General features: G+C 36.5%; 1 long non-coding RNA gene across 1 annotated transcript; it reads left to right on the forward strand.

Annotated features, from left to right (window-relative positions):
- The first annotated feature begins 1,325 nt into the window (after positions 1–1,325).
- On the forward strand, positions 1,326–15,194 carry LOC123534871 (uncharacterized). Its single transcript, XR_006683091.2, has 2 exons — positions 1,326–1,739; positions 11,310–15,194. It is a non-coding gene; the product is annotated as an uncharacterized LOC123534871 (long non-coding RNA).
- Positions 15,195–15,781: the final 587 nt, after the last annotated feature.

The raw sequence follows: 15,781 nt of genomic DNA on the forward strand, positions 1-15,781 counted from the left end.
GTTGTGTGTTGACCGACGCACGACATGCGTTACAACGCGCAACATTACGGATCGAGACCCGACACGACGCTCGACAAAGATACGACGGGCGACACGGCGCAAAACTTTACTATCGCATAAGCTGAACAGGATTCCGTTGGATTATGCAGTTAAGAACAGTTTCTAAGCTCTTCCCATAGTCAAAACAATTCATACTCTGGTATGCACGCACACACCAAATCTTATCTCAGGTTCAAAATTATTACCTAAGTTGTAATCGCCCTTGAACTTACCTTAGTTATTTCTTTTGTTATTTGCTATGAGACATTTAGCATTGGTGTTGCCACAAATGACGGTAGGCAAATTCTTGCGACATTTAGCGCCAAAGGTGCAACATATAGTGGCAGATGATTTTGCGACATTTAGCGGTGGTTGCGACATTTCACGTCAACCTTGCGACATTTACCTATGGTTGTGACATTTAACGGTAGTGCGACATCTAACGCTGCCACACAACCTTGCGACATTTAACGGTGGTTGCGACATTTAACGGTAGTGATACATTTAACGGTGCCACACGACCTTGCGACATTTAACGGTGGTTGCGACATTTAACGGTGTCACACGGTCTAAATATCTGCAGCGTGATACTAAAGTCAGATTTCTTAAAACACAGAATATTGCATACGTTTTGCTGGCTGACACCTTATATTTCTGATTTTCGAATGCAGGGCTACAAACCGTTTACTGCTGCCAGTGTCATTTTAGCGTATCATAACCAAATGTGGATGTGGCAACGTTAAATGTCGCAACGCCGCTAAATGTCGCAACCACCGTTAAATGTCGCAAGGTTGACGCTAAATGTCGCAACCACCGCTAAATGTCGCAAAATCGTCTGCCGCTAAATGTCGCACCTTTAACGTTAAATGTCGCTAAAATTTGCCCACCGTTATATGTCGCAACACCAACGCTAAATGTCGCACAGCAAAATAAGGTATGTTAAGCAGTCTTTATAACTTAGAGATAAGACTTGGTAATGCATGCTTGATTTGGGAAGGGCTGAATTGACCTTTCACTCTAATCTGCACGTTTGCTTTTCAGTGGTTCCGCACCATACATACGTTATATATTAAATATCTAAAGTTTTGAGCACAAACGTGGTACTCGCCACAGTACTAGATTTACTTCAGGTCTAAACTATGTAATTCTATGGAGTCCTGTTTAGCTGATGAGACATTAAGCTCGCGCTCCGTATTGTCGCGCGTTGTATCGCATGTCTTTAGTCGACAGAGGTAAACATTCAAATAGCTTTATATTGGAACTAGTTAATTAATTCGATGGACATTATTTTATATTTGTGCCGGGCAATCTAACTGGATGATAAATCACAGTACACAGTCATGAAAAGTTATTGGTTTTATACAGTTAGACGCGGTAAAAACGTTGATCGTGTACTGTACATACATTGGTTTAAATCACCAGGAAATTCGTATTTTTTTTAATTATTTGATAATTTACATAAATCAATGAGGAACTGAATCCCATATTGATACATTTACGTTTTATTTGAATTTATCTCATATTCGTAACAAAATCAACATTTAAACCCTAATCGGCAGCGATGACAATTTCATCGGAAATATCCTCTACTATTTTGGACTTCCTAGTGGTTGACTGAGTGGAGATATTGCCCATAAGAAAAATATCTCAATATTTCCTAAGATCGCGTCAATTAAGTTGGACTAATATTGGATCTATCAGTAAGTGTATTTGGTATCATCAATAATTTCTATAACTAATAAATAAATCTTTAGCTTTATTTTCAGGTCTAGCTGCTTTTGTGTCTTCTTCATAGTAATTAAACGCGATTTTCAAATCGAAAGTAGTTCCCATATGACCTAGACACGTACGTCCAATTAGTGTTTCCCAGAGATCCTTCCATTATTTTGCAACCTATCCACCATTTTAAGTAAAATTCTTGACTTACTGCTATACAGGATGGCTGCCCCTCGTCACTTTTTTCTGGGTGTTGGATACTATTTTTAGCCTAGATTTTTTCACGATATTTTCATTTTAAAAATAGCATGGCACAGAAAAGAATAAAATACATGTGATTTCTTGATATAACAATGTTTTATGCATGCAGCTTGTAGTTTATTTTTCAAACAAACAAATGTAAATTTTTGTAGCACTACCAAAAATAGGGGACATTCAAACCTCAGTTAAATACATTTGCACTTTCTGCTATTTCTAGAAGTCTCCAAGAAGTTCTTGTTATATCTTAATTCATTAAGTTACACTTGACTGAGCTACTGATGTCGAAAGCTGTTGTTATTACAAGCTGGCCAATTAAACTCCGTGACCTAAGAAATAACCGCTGACGTTAAACTATTCTTTCTCAATTGAGGCGACTCCATGGATTACACAATACTAAACCCGAGGATGATTAATTGATTCCTTTATTTCCTCCTGAACATAACATATGTACATTCACAAGATAGACATATATCAGCAAATTTAAATGTAAACAACCAAATATTATCGTTACCTTCAAATGCATGGTAAATATGTGAAAACAAACCTCATTGTGACCCTCTAATTATGTGCAACATCGAATCATAATAGATTGACCAGGTCAATATCTTATTGCCGTATTTACTCTACTGAAAGAGGTAACAGATTTAATTTATTGTTGGATTTAACAATTTATGTTAAATAACTAGCGTAAATACTTACCTGATATTTTTTGGCAGTATATAACAGACATTGCAACCAAAAGTTTACAAGATGGTCATTTTATATTTATATAGATGTGCCCTAAAAGGAACTTTTGGTATGCTTTAACTTGTTTTATCTCTTGTTTGGCTAAAGTATTGAACAAAGACTTAATTATTATATTTTATATTAGTGTTTATAGAAATTAGCTCAGAATATGCCCTGCCTCAAAGAGGAGACAATACACTCAAAAATTAATAAGGTTAACGATAAAACGTTGTACATAGCGATCAATTAAGTTTCTGTGACACAACACTCAACACCACCATTGCAGGGCAAACGTAGTATAGATGAGTTTTTATTATACAAAATATTCTGACAATAACTAAATACAACCTATTTGGAATATGTTTTTCTTCTGACTATGCTTAATATTTTAAAGGTGAAGGGCGTAAACTCAGTGACAAATTTTTCAACCGTTTAATCCGTATATGCGCAATTTTATCTGATACTTTCATCATTTTACCAATAGGCTACGTTATTTTTTATCTACCAGGGACTTTCAGCAGGAAGGCATCCGTTTCCTGATAGACATTTCATGAATGGGAAGGGCTAGAGACTTTGGATTGGTCTCATTTTGTAGCTAAATGTACACGGGGAAAAATGATAGGTAGTTTGTTTAATTGTCTAGAGAATTTATTTCACAACGGTCCGTGAAGTGAACTCATTGCTCGCAGTTTCGATTCTCGAGATTCTGGCCTTCAGTAGACATAATTATGTGTCTTTTGAAGGGGGGCTCATTTTTCACTACATATTTTTCATTTTGGACTCATTCAGGATGAACACAAGGGTTTTTATCAGTCTGGCCATATTTTTTGTCCCAGGTCCGATACTGGTGCATATGGGAAAAAAACTGACTATTGGTTATTTCCCCTCTAGTATATATGCTTCTGCATGACTAAATAACACAGTGAAGGGAGAAAAACACTATCTTGTTGGTTCTTTCACCAACATTTTGAGTAATACACAGTAAAGAAGAAAGAAACTGACTAGTTGGTTCTTTTCCCTCATACATGCTTATATATGAATAAGCCTGTCTGAATAATACACAGTGGAGGGGGGAAAACTGACTAGTTGATTCTCTCCCCTGCGGCCCCCCCCCCCCCCCCCCCCCCCCCCCCCCCCCCCCGCCTCCTCTTGATATTTTTGTACACAAGAAGTCCTCTTGATATTTTTGTACACAAGAAGGGAGAGAAAAAAACAAGTTTTTTCCTCATCCCCCGCCTGATTATTTCCTCCCCTCCCTAGTTAGTTTTTCCCTCTTATTTTAACCATCGAGTTAGTTTTCTTAATACAGAAAGGGAAATAACTATCCGGTCGTTTTTTTCTCACATCAGTGGATATCCCACACTCACAATCCGCCACCTTCAAGCGAGTTGAAAGGAGAAAAACCTAACTTGTTGATTCTTCTTCCATTTGTTTTCATTTATCCACTTTATCCCCCTGCCTCTACTTAACCTAGGCTAATCAGTTTCAACCCCCTTTCACCTTCTATTATTTTGATATGCACATACATGCACACTAGGGGGGAAAGAATCAACTTGTCAGATTCTTCTCCTTTCATCGTGTATTTTCAGTCTCGGATATGCAGACAAATACATACCAGGAGGGGAAAGAACCAACTAGTCGGTTTCTCCTCCTTCACCCTCTATTTTCAAGACATGTTGATACATACAAACTAGGATGAAAGAACCAACTAGTCAGTTTCTTCCTACTTCAGTGTGTATTAGTCAGACATGCAGTTTCTCTCTCTCTCTCTCTCTCTTTATACGAGGGAGTAAGAAACCAACCAGTCAGTTTCTTTCCTCTTCACCGTGTGTTTTTCATACATGCTCATACATACATGCTGGGGGTAAAGAACCATTCCCTTCACTTTGTATTACTACATACGTACTGGGTGGTGGGGAGGGGGGAAGAACCAACTAGTCAGTTTCATCCCCCTTCACCGTCTAATTACTCAGCCATGATGATACATACATACAAGGAACCAACTCGTCAGTTTCCCTGTTTTAATGTGTATTGCTAGTATTCAGACATGCACACTATGGGAGTGGGGTGAAACTAACCAGTCAGTTTTCCTCCTTGACCATCTATTATTCAGACTTGTTGATGCATGCACATTTGAGAAAAAAGAACATACCATTTAGTCAGTTTCTTCCCTCTTCGTCGAATATTTTTAGACATACAGATACATGCACATCAGTGGGGGAAAGAACCAACTATTCAGTTTCTTTCCCCCTTCACCGTCTGTTAAAATTCAGGTATGTAGATATAAACATACTAGGGGGCGGGGGAGAACCAACCAATCAGTTACTTCACCTTTCACTGTCTGTTATTTAGACATACTTATATACCAGGAAGGAAAGAACCAACTAATCATTTTCCTCCCTTTCACCATGTTTTATTCAAACATGTAGATACATGCACACTGGGAGAGGCCGGGGCAGAACAAACTATTCAATTTCTTCCATCTTCACCATGTATTATTCAGACATGCAGATACATGTACATTAGTGGGGAAAGAATAAACTTGTCAGTTTCTTCCCCCTTTACCGTGTATTATTCAGACATACAAATACATGCACTCTATGGGGTGTAAGGACCAACTAGTCGGTTTCTTCCTTCTTCACTATGTATTAATCAGTTATACAGATACATGTATAGTAAGTTGAAAGAACCAACGAATCAGCTTCTTCTCTTTTCACCGTGTATTATTTTTCAGGTATATTCGTATATATAAACATAGGGGTGAAAGAACCAGCTAGCAGGTTTTGTCCCTTCACGTTCGAATTGCAAACTGCAGACTAGAATGAAGTTCACATTTGGCAGGTCTTACTTTGAGAACCAAAGTATGAACTGCAAGTTGGTCACTTGTGCTTGGTTCGAATTACGAACTTCAAACCAATACAGTTGAACATAGAAGAGCAAAAACTTTTCCATATCTTATTGCAAATAAGAATATAAGTTTGCAGTTAGATTACCTTAAATAAAATCTGGAAAGTAGATCCCTCGGAAGCACCGAAAACATGGCAAACAGTGAAAATTGCTGACTCGGTTTGATTGAGTCCGTTCATGAGCAGTAATGGAAAATGCAACACTGTCCACGATATACAGTGAAACTTGTTTCAGGTGTTCCCTCAGTTCACAAACCCTTACAAAGCGGCTTCATATACGTCACACTGGGCCCACTGGGTAATGCATAGAGTATCATCTCTTAATTCACGAGGTACATTAAAATGTTTGCATACACAGCAAACCTCAGATTCATCATATAATCCAGTTTAAAAGTTACTTGCAACAGACATGGTATCACATGTAATTTATATGTGATGCGCTTGGAAGTGGTTTGTATGCAGTCTGGGGCAATTCATTAAAAGGTTTACTGGACTTTTTTGAAACCTTTTCTTGTTTTACCGATGTTGATTTTACAGATTTACATGCATGCTTTGCGTTCACTGAAAAATTGTCCCGGTACCTGTAGGGTACCATCCTTACCAACACTGTTGTCATTAAGTGAAGTTTCATTATGCTCATTGTTGGTAAAGCTGCATCTTTATCTTTTTCTATATAACTTCTACAAGGTTGATGATTCTAAGCACTGCTTGTGTACACGACTGTTTTTTTTTCTGTATGCATAGTGTTTCTTTGCTATTCCTCCCTCCGCTTCTAGTCTCCAGATAAGTCTATTCTTTATCATCCTCTCCATTGTTTTACCAATTACACTTTCTAGTGTAATTGGACGGTATGCTCGGGTCACATTGTAGTTCTCTTTGCCTGGTTTGGGAAGTATCGCCCTGTGGTCTGTCTTAAATGCTTTTGGTATTGTTCCTGTACTCCAGCATTTTTGGAAGATATAATGCAATCCTTGTTCTAATAAGATACCTCCCTTTTTTCAATATGATGACATATACTTTTTCATCTGGGTTGGAAGCACTGTTGCTGGCAGCTTCTTTAATGGCAGCTGTCACTTCAGGGATAGGGATTGCTGCATTTTCCCATTCACATGTATCACCATAATCGTTTACTTCTATGTTTTTTTCTCCTCAAATACTTTCTGAACTATTTCACTTTCTATCCTATTATACCAGTCTATATGTTTCTCCTTTACGTCAAGGTTTTCCGTCAAGGTTTTCTGCCGTCGTTTGTATGACTGAAAAAATGTTGAAAAAGACGTTAAATCCGAACACACACACACGCACGCACGCACGCACGCACGCACACACACACACACACACACACACACATAAGGTTTTCTGTACCATACCGCTTTTTCATCTCCTCAAATATTTCATGGTCTGTAACTGCTAATGTATTGTCACTTTTCAGTATGGGCTGCACTATTGCTTTTGTTTCATTGTTTCTTACATTGTTGATAACTTTCCAAAATTGACCAGGATTCTTTATATCTGGCTCTTTTGTGACTTTCTCCAAGTATTTACTTTTTGCTCTATTAACCCCTTCTTGGAATGCTAACTTGGCTTTTTTTGAAGGCCTCTTCATTGGCTTGGTCCCTCCTTCTTGTGTAATAGTTCTTTGCCTTCTTGAATTGGTTGGATAATTCTGTCAGTCTTTTTGTTCAATAGCCTTTGCTATGTATACAGATACTAGTACCTTTTTGGAATCACCTTTTCAGCACATGTTTAAGTAACAAGAACATAATCCGCACTGATATCAGTTTTATTGTCTCTGTTGTTCAGCCATTCTTTGATTTCTTGCGTGTACATATATTTCACCATAACAGCCAGTCTGATTTACCGAAAAAAAAACAAAGACAAATATCAAACAGGGAATGCCACGCCCCAAAAACGCAGCCTCCTCGAAGTCCCACTTCTCTGTAATTACCTTCTGAACTCTATTTCCGAGTTCAAAAGTTATCAAGTTATGGTCAGTATTCAAATATATTTCTTGATGCACTTGCCAGTTACTAATCTTGTCTACTATTTCTGGACTGGACACAGTCAAATCGATAATTTTGTCTTTGCGTGTAGGCTGTTTGTTGTTTAGTACCAGAAAATTTGTCCCCATCAGGTAATCATGTAAAATACACCCTAGTTTATTGTTTCCTCCATCATTCCAATATTGATGCCTTGCATTATAGTCACCAAGCAATAATAATGGCATGTCATTGTATCTGATTGATTCAATTATTTTAATTAGTTCTTTCATCATCTCCTTATTTTCAGGGGGTATATATATTGAACTTATAGTAAATTTAACATTGTCTATATAAATGTCACACCACACCTTCAATGTTACTTCTTCTTAAATCTTTTCTTTCAAATATCTTCACACTTTGTCTATCAGAAGTGCAACATCGCCCCTCTGTTCTGATCCCTCTCACTTGCAATCCCATGCCAGCGCTTTTTATACTGTCCTTAATGACATTTCTGATAAAGCTAATAACTGTATATTTTGATCTAACATTAACTTGTCTAATCTTCATTTTCAATTTTGTGTTTAAATTATCACACACACGCACACACAAAAAAGTCACTTTGTTGTCTAAAGTATACGGCTTTCTAGGCTCTGCTTAAATTTATATAAGCAGAGCACTTAGACGAACCAGCTGTATGGCTTCCTAGACAGTTTGAGCTTGCAAATCCTAACCCTAAACCCTTCCTGGGCAGTTTGAGCTGTGCGTATTTTTCCATCAAATTTAAAAACCTTATTAGTATAATGGTTTTTGAACCGGATCATATTATCGTCCTCTTCACACTTGCACACTTTCTATAGCCTGTTTGACTTCTGAAACTCAGGCGAAAGAACTAGGGTCATCATAGCCCACTTGTTTGGTACCTCTTTTATGTAGGACAGATTTTGAGTAAATTTCTATGTGTACGATTATAAAATATAAATGATAAAGTTTTTGATCGATATTTTCGTCAAACAAAGGACAAAATGGCTTCTTGCAAATGTTTCGAAGGGACAGAAAATGCAAAATTGGCGTTTGCATTACCTCTTCTGTCCCTTTACATTTGATTGTTTGAAAGAACTGAAAGGTACATGCATAAAATTGTTACGTCCGAAAAACACAAGTATTAAATTCTTTTCTTCGCATACATCTTAACATTTATCCATGATAAACAAAAAAATATCGTAAAAACAATATTTGAATCCAAGGTAAAAATATTATGCTGCGTTGCCCGTTCTAGTCACGTGGGACAGCCACCTTGTGTGGTAGATATAGGTCTATACCGGTGACTTGAAGTTGTGTATTGGGAGTTGGATATTCACATCTTTTTACGTTCTAATTCCCAGCAAGCTCTGAGATGGGTTTTCTAACGCTAATATCCAGTCAGAGGTGAATACACAGCTAGCTTTGAAGTGGGTATTCAGATTACCTATGACGAATATCAAGCCAGAGGTGAAAACCCAGCTATCTTTGATTTGGATATTCACGACACATAAGAAAAATGAATACACAGTCAGGTTTGGATATCCAGCTAGCTCAGAGTTGGATATTAACGACATATAAACAAAATGAATACACAGCCAGGATCAAATATCCAGCTAGCTCTGAGTTTAGGTTTAAAATCACGAATATCCAACCAAAGATGAATAAAAAGCTAGCTCTGAGTTGGTTATTCACGACAAACAAAAAGAGTAAATACACAGGCAGGATCAAATACCCAGCTAGCGCAGAGTTTGATATTTACGACACATTAGAAAAATGAATACATATCTTGTATCGAATATCCAGCTATCTCTGAATTGGGTATTTAAATTACCTAAGACGAATATCCAGCCAGAGAAGAATACACGGCTTGCTCTGAGTTGTGTATTCACGATACATAAAAAATGAATACACAGTCAGGATGGAATACCACATCACATTAGAGAAATAAATACCAAAACGGGACCGAATACCCGGCTAGCTCTGAGTTGGTATTAATTTTACCGGTATCTAAGACGAATATCCAGCCAAAGAAGAATAAACAGCTTGCTCTGAGTTGGATATTAACGACACATAAGAAAAATGAATGTTAGGCAGGATCTAATACCCAGCCAGGTCTGAGTTGGTCAAATTACCTATGACGAATATCCAACCAGAGAAGAATACACAGCTAACCGTGAGTTGGATATTTACGACACATAAGAAAAATAAATACACAGCCAGGATTAAATATCAATATCCAACTAGCTCTGAGTTGGGTATTCAAATTTCCGAAGACGCATATTCAGCAAGAGGTGAATACACAGCTAGCTCTAAGTTGGGTATTCACGGCACATAAGAAATTGAATACCCTGCCGGGATAAAATACCCAGTTAGCTCTGAGTTGGGTTTTCAAATAACCTATGACGAATATCCAGCCAGAGGTGAATACAAAGCTAGTTCTGAGTAGGACATTAACGACACATAAGAAAAATGAATTCAAAGCCAGGATCGAGTACCCAGCCAGCTCTGAGTTTGGTATTCAAATTACCTAAAACGAATATCCAGCCGAAAAGGATACACAGCTAGCTCTGAGTTGGGTATTGATGGCACATAGGAAAATGAATATTAAGCCAGGATCGAATATCCAGCTAGATCTTAGAAGGGTACTCAAATTACCGAAGACGAGTATCCAGCCAGAGGTTGCTGTGTATTCACTTCTGGTGGATATTAGCGTTAGATCGTTTGAATACCCAACTCAGAAATGACTGGGAATTAGAACGTAACTAGATATTGAATATACAACTCCCAATACCCATCTTCTAGCCAATAAATTATATCCAGCTAGATCTTAGTAGGGTACTCAAATTACCGAAGACGAGTATCCAGCCAGAGGTTGCTGTGTATTCACTTCTGGTGGATATTAGCGTTAGATCGTTTGAATACCCAACTCAGAAATGACTGGGAATTAGAACGTAACTAGATATTGAATATACAACTCCCAATACCCATCTTCTAGCCAATAAATTATATGTAATATTTGTGCATGTTTTCAAATATAAAGTTTGGATCTAGTATTCTTTTAAAATTTGACTTTCCTTTCCTGGGTGCCCAACCATTATAGCTATCTTAACATAAGAAGAATTTAAACACCTTTTGCTCATCGAATTATATGAAAATTAGAACTACTGTTTTGTATATGGCAATAATTGCATTGCCAGTTATGTGTTTAGCCGAAATCTATGAGAAATTTAGTTGTTTTAAAACTTGTCTTCTGGTTCAGATTGTTTTGATAACACAAATCTATTAAATGTACTAGAAAATATATTGAACATGTTGAAATTAAAAGAAATTATTTGCTTTTTATACTTCCATAGTATAGGGGTCATTTCTTAAAGGGATCTGGCAATATAAGTAATGGCTCTTTTTCTTCCTTAAATAACTCTTTAACAGATTAAACGAGGAGTGTAAAAAATAAGAAAATATTGCTAAGATGTAATTGACCATATTTAAACACACCAAAGTACATCTTCACTGGATACTAATACAGATTCATAGGATAAAATAGTGATTATAGCGAATAAAACATTCCTTAAAAGCAGGATTAGCTATCTATTGTTTCAAATATTGGATACTTTAACGTGATATTTTTTATCAAATAAAGTTTCTTTTCATAAAACAGAAAACGTGAGCAAATCAATGAAATGGGAAACACGGAAGGAGGACCAAATTCATTCGGTTCTGTAAGCTTGGGTCTTCTGTCCCAACGGAGTAATATTTTCCTCGATCAAATTGGAAACACAAAAGCAGGATTAGTTTCATCCGTTTCTACTAGTGCATCCTTTTCTACCTATTCGGGCCCTCAGTTCATGTGGAGTATTATATCCCTGTTTGAACTACCGAATCCTAACCCACCACGACCAGCTACCCCACCACGTGATCACCTCGGAGAAGATGCAGGCGGAGGAAGAGGAGTAGTCGGGGGCGGTGGCGTTGGAGGTCCAGGTGGAGGATATAAGATCGAATAGCTATCGACTAAAGCGAGTCTGCAGCTCACGTCATTTCTGTTCCTTTGATTTGCATTTCTTACAAAACATGAATAGCGATTTTCATACAACATCGTACATAATTGCATTGTAGGAAAAGAGAAAAAAAACTTTAACTTCTATGATGTGAAAATAACTTTGATTTTTGAAAATGTTTATATGGTCTTATGACTTTGTTCATAATGTAGCCATCAAATATTTATGCTCCCCCAACCACTCCGAAGGAGCGGTATATTGTTTTGCAGATGTCGGTCAGTCGGTCCTTCAAGAAATCAATTTCCGGATGAAGACTCAAGAACGCTTAGGCCTAGGATCATGAAAGTTAACAGTTAGGTTGACCATAACCATGAAATGACCCCTATTGATTTTGAATTCAGTATGTCTAAGATCATGGTCACGGTTAACCAGTACAGTTAAACGGTTTCCGAACGATAACTTGAGAATTCTTGTGCTTAGGGTTACGAAACCTTTTAATTACGTTGGTCAGGACCAGCAAATTACTCCCTATTGATGATGAGGTCAAAGGTCAAGCTAATAGTGACCAGGAACAGTTTAACATTTTCCGGATGATAACTCAAGAACGCTTAGGTCTAGGATTATGAAAGTTGATAAGGAGTTTAATCATGGGTATCCAATGACCACTGTTGACTTAGAGGTCAGTACGTTAAAGGTCAAGGTCATTGTGACTCAGAACATTTAAACCGTTTCTGGAAGATAACTTGAGAATGGTTGGACCTAGGATAACGAAACGTATTAGATAGGTTAATCACGACCAGCAGATGACCCATGTTGATTTTGAAGTCAGTATGTCAAAGGTCAAGGTCACATACTTTTCTTTGCCAGATGACTACAAAATCCTTTGGTCTAAGATTGCATATGATGCGGAGGTCGCTTATGACTGGTAAATGACCCAGAATCATAGATTTGAGGTCAGTACATCAAACGTCCAGAGCACAGTGACCAAAAAATTTATATTCCTTGCGCAGCTACTGAATGCATCAAGGTGGGCATTTCTTGTTCTGCGAGCTCTTGTTGTTATAAGCTTAATCTGTATTACTTTCTTGTAACTTATTTTTGTAACTCTTATCATAGGACTGAAAATATTTTATTAACTTAGTTGAAAGTATTACTGAACATATTTTCCCCTTTATGACTCTGACTGTAGACAGAGAAAGTAGTGTTATTTTTAAACATGTAACTATGCATATATGAAAGTAAAATAGACACAAAACTTCATAAAACAGTACAGAAGTGAATTTGCCATCCAGTAATAAAAACGGGAAATGAAGAAACCATGTTAAAAATCAGCATTTGAATATGCGGTCTGTGGACATAGTACTGTAACACGTAAACCACTCTGCTCTATACGTATTGGGAATAAACGGCGATTATGTGCTGAAAAATCTAAGAACCTTGGTCTACCTTTGAGCGGACTTGACAGATGGGCAAAATTCAAAACAGTAAAGACGACATTTCAAAGAACGAGTGATTGACTTTTTAATTTAATGGGCAGTGTTGCATTTTCCATTGACTCAATCAAACCGAGTCTACAATTTTCACTGTTTGCCTTGTTCTCGATGCTTCCGAGAGATGTAGTTTTCAGTTTTTAATTAATGTCTAATAAGTATGTTGTAAATATTTATTTGCGAGATTTATGCCAGAAATCAGTAATTAAATATCTATGTGTTAATGTTAGTCTATGAAAATTCGTTGTTCCCTTAAATCAAAATGTCATATTTACATTGCTACTGGTCATTTTCTCCTGGCCCTAGTGCTAGTAGAAGATGTATTTGTGTTAAGATCAAATTATAAATATGATTCCGTTAGAAATCATTTCGTGACGTCCTGGCCAATAAGATTGAATGAAAAGCTGAAGAACAACAAGCGTGTTTCCTTTTAAAATTTCCTGATCCATGATAATCTAGATCCAGGCTGAATACCAGTACTGTTAACTCCAACCAATCAGATTCTTGGATTCGAGAAAAACGCCATTCTCATCCAGTAAAAAAAAAACAACAAAAAACTTCGGATTTTGCAGTCAAAAAGTATTCATCCGCCGTATAAAATGAAGTCCTTTAACGGATTTAGAATAAAAGCACAAATAATTACGCTGGAATACTAAGCCAAGAAGAACTATAATAAGTTAGTTAAATTTTACCATGACGGTTTAGAACTGTATTTTATGTCTATGAGTGCTTTCACACAATAAATAGTTTTCACGGACAAAATGACGTCACGAGTCAACAATCACAATTCTGACATGTAGCCTTCATATTCAAAATCATATTAAAGATGAATTTCATTCATCATTTCGAGTTTTCTTGTAAAACTGTGAATATTTTGCAATTTGTTTTTGTTTTATTTACATTTTGCCTAATATGTACACACTGCTGGCTGTGACCTCTAGACCGGATGTCCATTTGGGAAGTTCACGTAAGTTTAACGTTGATATGTGGAGTATCTATGCAATATTGAATATTGAGACAATGTGACTGGTGCATGATTGAAGATGAATTATCGCACGTTCAGTATACTAGGTACTCAGCCATCTAACTGCGCATTTTAGTTGAGAAATGTACGATTGGAATGGGTTAGTACGTTTTCCCGTTTATGGCCATGGTTCTCATATAATACCTAGGGGTAGGGTATAACATGTCCAGAGGCATTTTTTTCTGTTCATGTGCCAGTGACAAAAACGTGCCAAAATGTGTCGTTACACACATCCTATATTGTTGTAAGTGGAAATATGGGCAGCATAGTTAAGCATAGATACACTACTGAATCATATTCAAGTCGTTTAATACCAAGAAAATTGTAGAAGCGCATTTGCAAAATTTTGATGTGGGGTTGCACCATTAATATTAGAGACTGTGAGATATGAAGGAAAACCTGTTGACAAAAGGACGTGTTTCACGTATAACAATTGTATTTAAAAGAACATGCTTAATTTTAATGTGCTCTTTACCGTGATCTTAGGAATGAATCGTTTTCATGTATTTTAACGATCAATGTAGATTTTAATGTTTTAATAATTTTGTAATCCTTGGGACCAGTTATGTTTCGATAGTTAAAATAACTGACAAAATATGCTTAGGCCTAGAAGAATATGTGTCTTTATTCTTAAAATAATATTTTGCTGGTGTTTTATCGTATTTTAAATCGTACCTTAGTTAAAGGTCTTTTAAGTAGATGACATATTAAGTACATCGTAGTGTTTTATGAATAATTTTATGATGTGTGTACTTGAAAATCAATTTCTTATAATTTGTAATATTTCTGTACAGTTATGATCCCGTGAGAATTTCTACTTTTACAGTACCATGGGAAATACTGCAAATCATAAGAAATTTATATTATAGTACACTCTATTTAAATTGCTAATGACTTCTGGATGTTTATTTTTTTATTTTGTATTGAGGAAAGCGAGACTCCTGTCACTGACATTGTTATCGTCATGCATATATTCTCTTTATAAAGTTTTCTTTTATGTTTTCCCATAAAAATTAAAGGCTTACAGAGTATGTGAAGTTTGTCAGTGTTTAAAACAGTGTGAAAAAAATAATACTAAGAGTTTACTAGGCTTCCCCGTTAAAATACTAATTTTGATCAAAAGCAAAAAATTAACTCTCTAAAATGTCCAAAAATGCACTTAAACTAACAAATGCGTAACCCAATTAATGATGTTCTTACTAAAAACAATGGAAAAAAATCTACGTTTCCCCTAAAGCTAAAAAAGGTCGAAGTCCTTGAAAATTGGAGTGGGAGCCCTTATACACTCTCCCAAAATCCGTCAATCACAAAAGGAAAAATGAAGGAAAACTAACATAACAAGTGAATGAAGTAATGCAATGCAATACAAAGTTCACGTCTGGGAGACACCTTATTTTTTCTACTGAAGTATGACATAATGATCTGATACCTGTCAATGATGTATAAACAATAATATATGTTACATCGATAAAAGGAGATGATATGTACAAGCATTTGGTAAATATCAGCATCTAACTTAGAAATAAACGCGACTGTTACATTGAACAAGTACGATAGATGCAGCAAAAGGGAACTCCGCGCCAAAAAAATGTACTGATAGAATAGGAGATGATATAAC

Source organism: Mercenaria mercenaria, chromosome 12, assembly GCF_021730395.1.
Source record: "Mercenaria mercenaria strain notata chromosome 12, MADL_Memer_1, whole genome shotgun sequence".
NCBI classification, from domain to species: domain Eukaryota; kingdom Metazoa; phylum Mollusca; class Bivalvia; order Venerida; family Veneridae; genus Mercenaria; species Mercenaria mercenaria.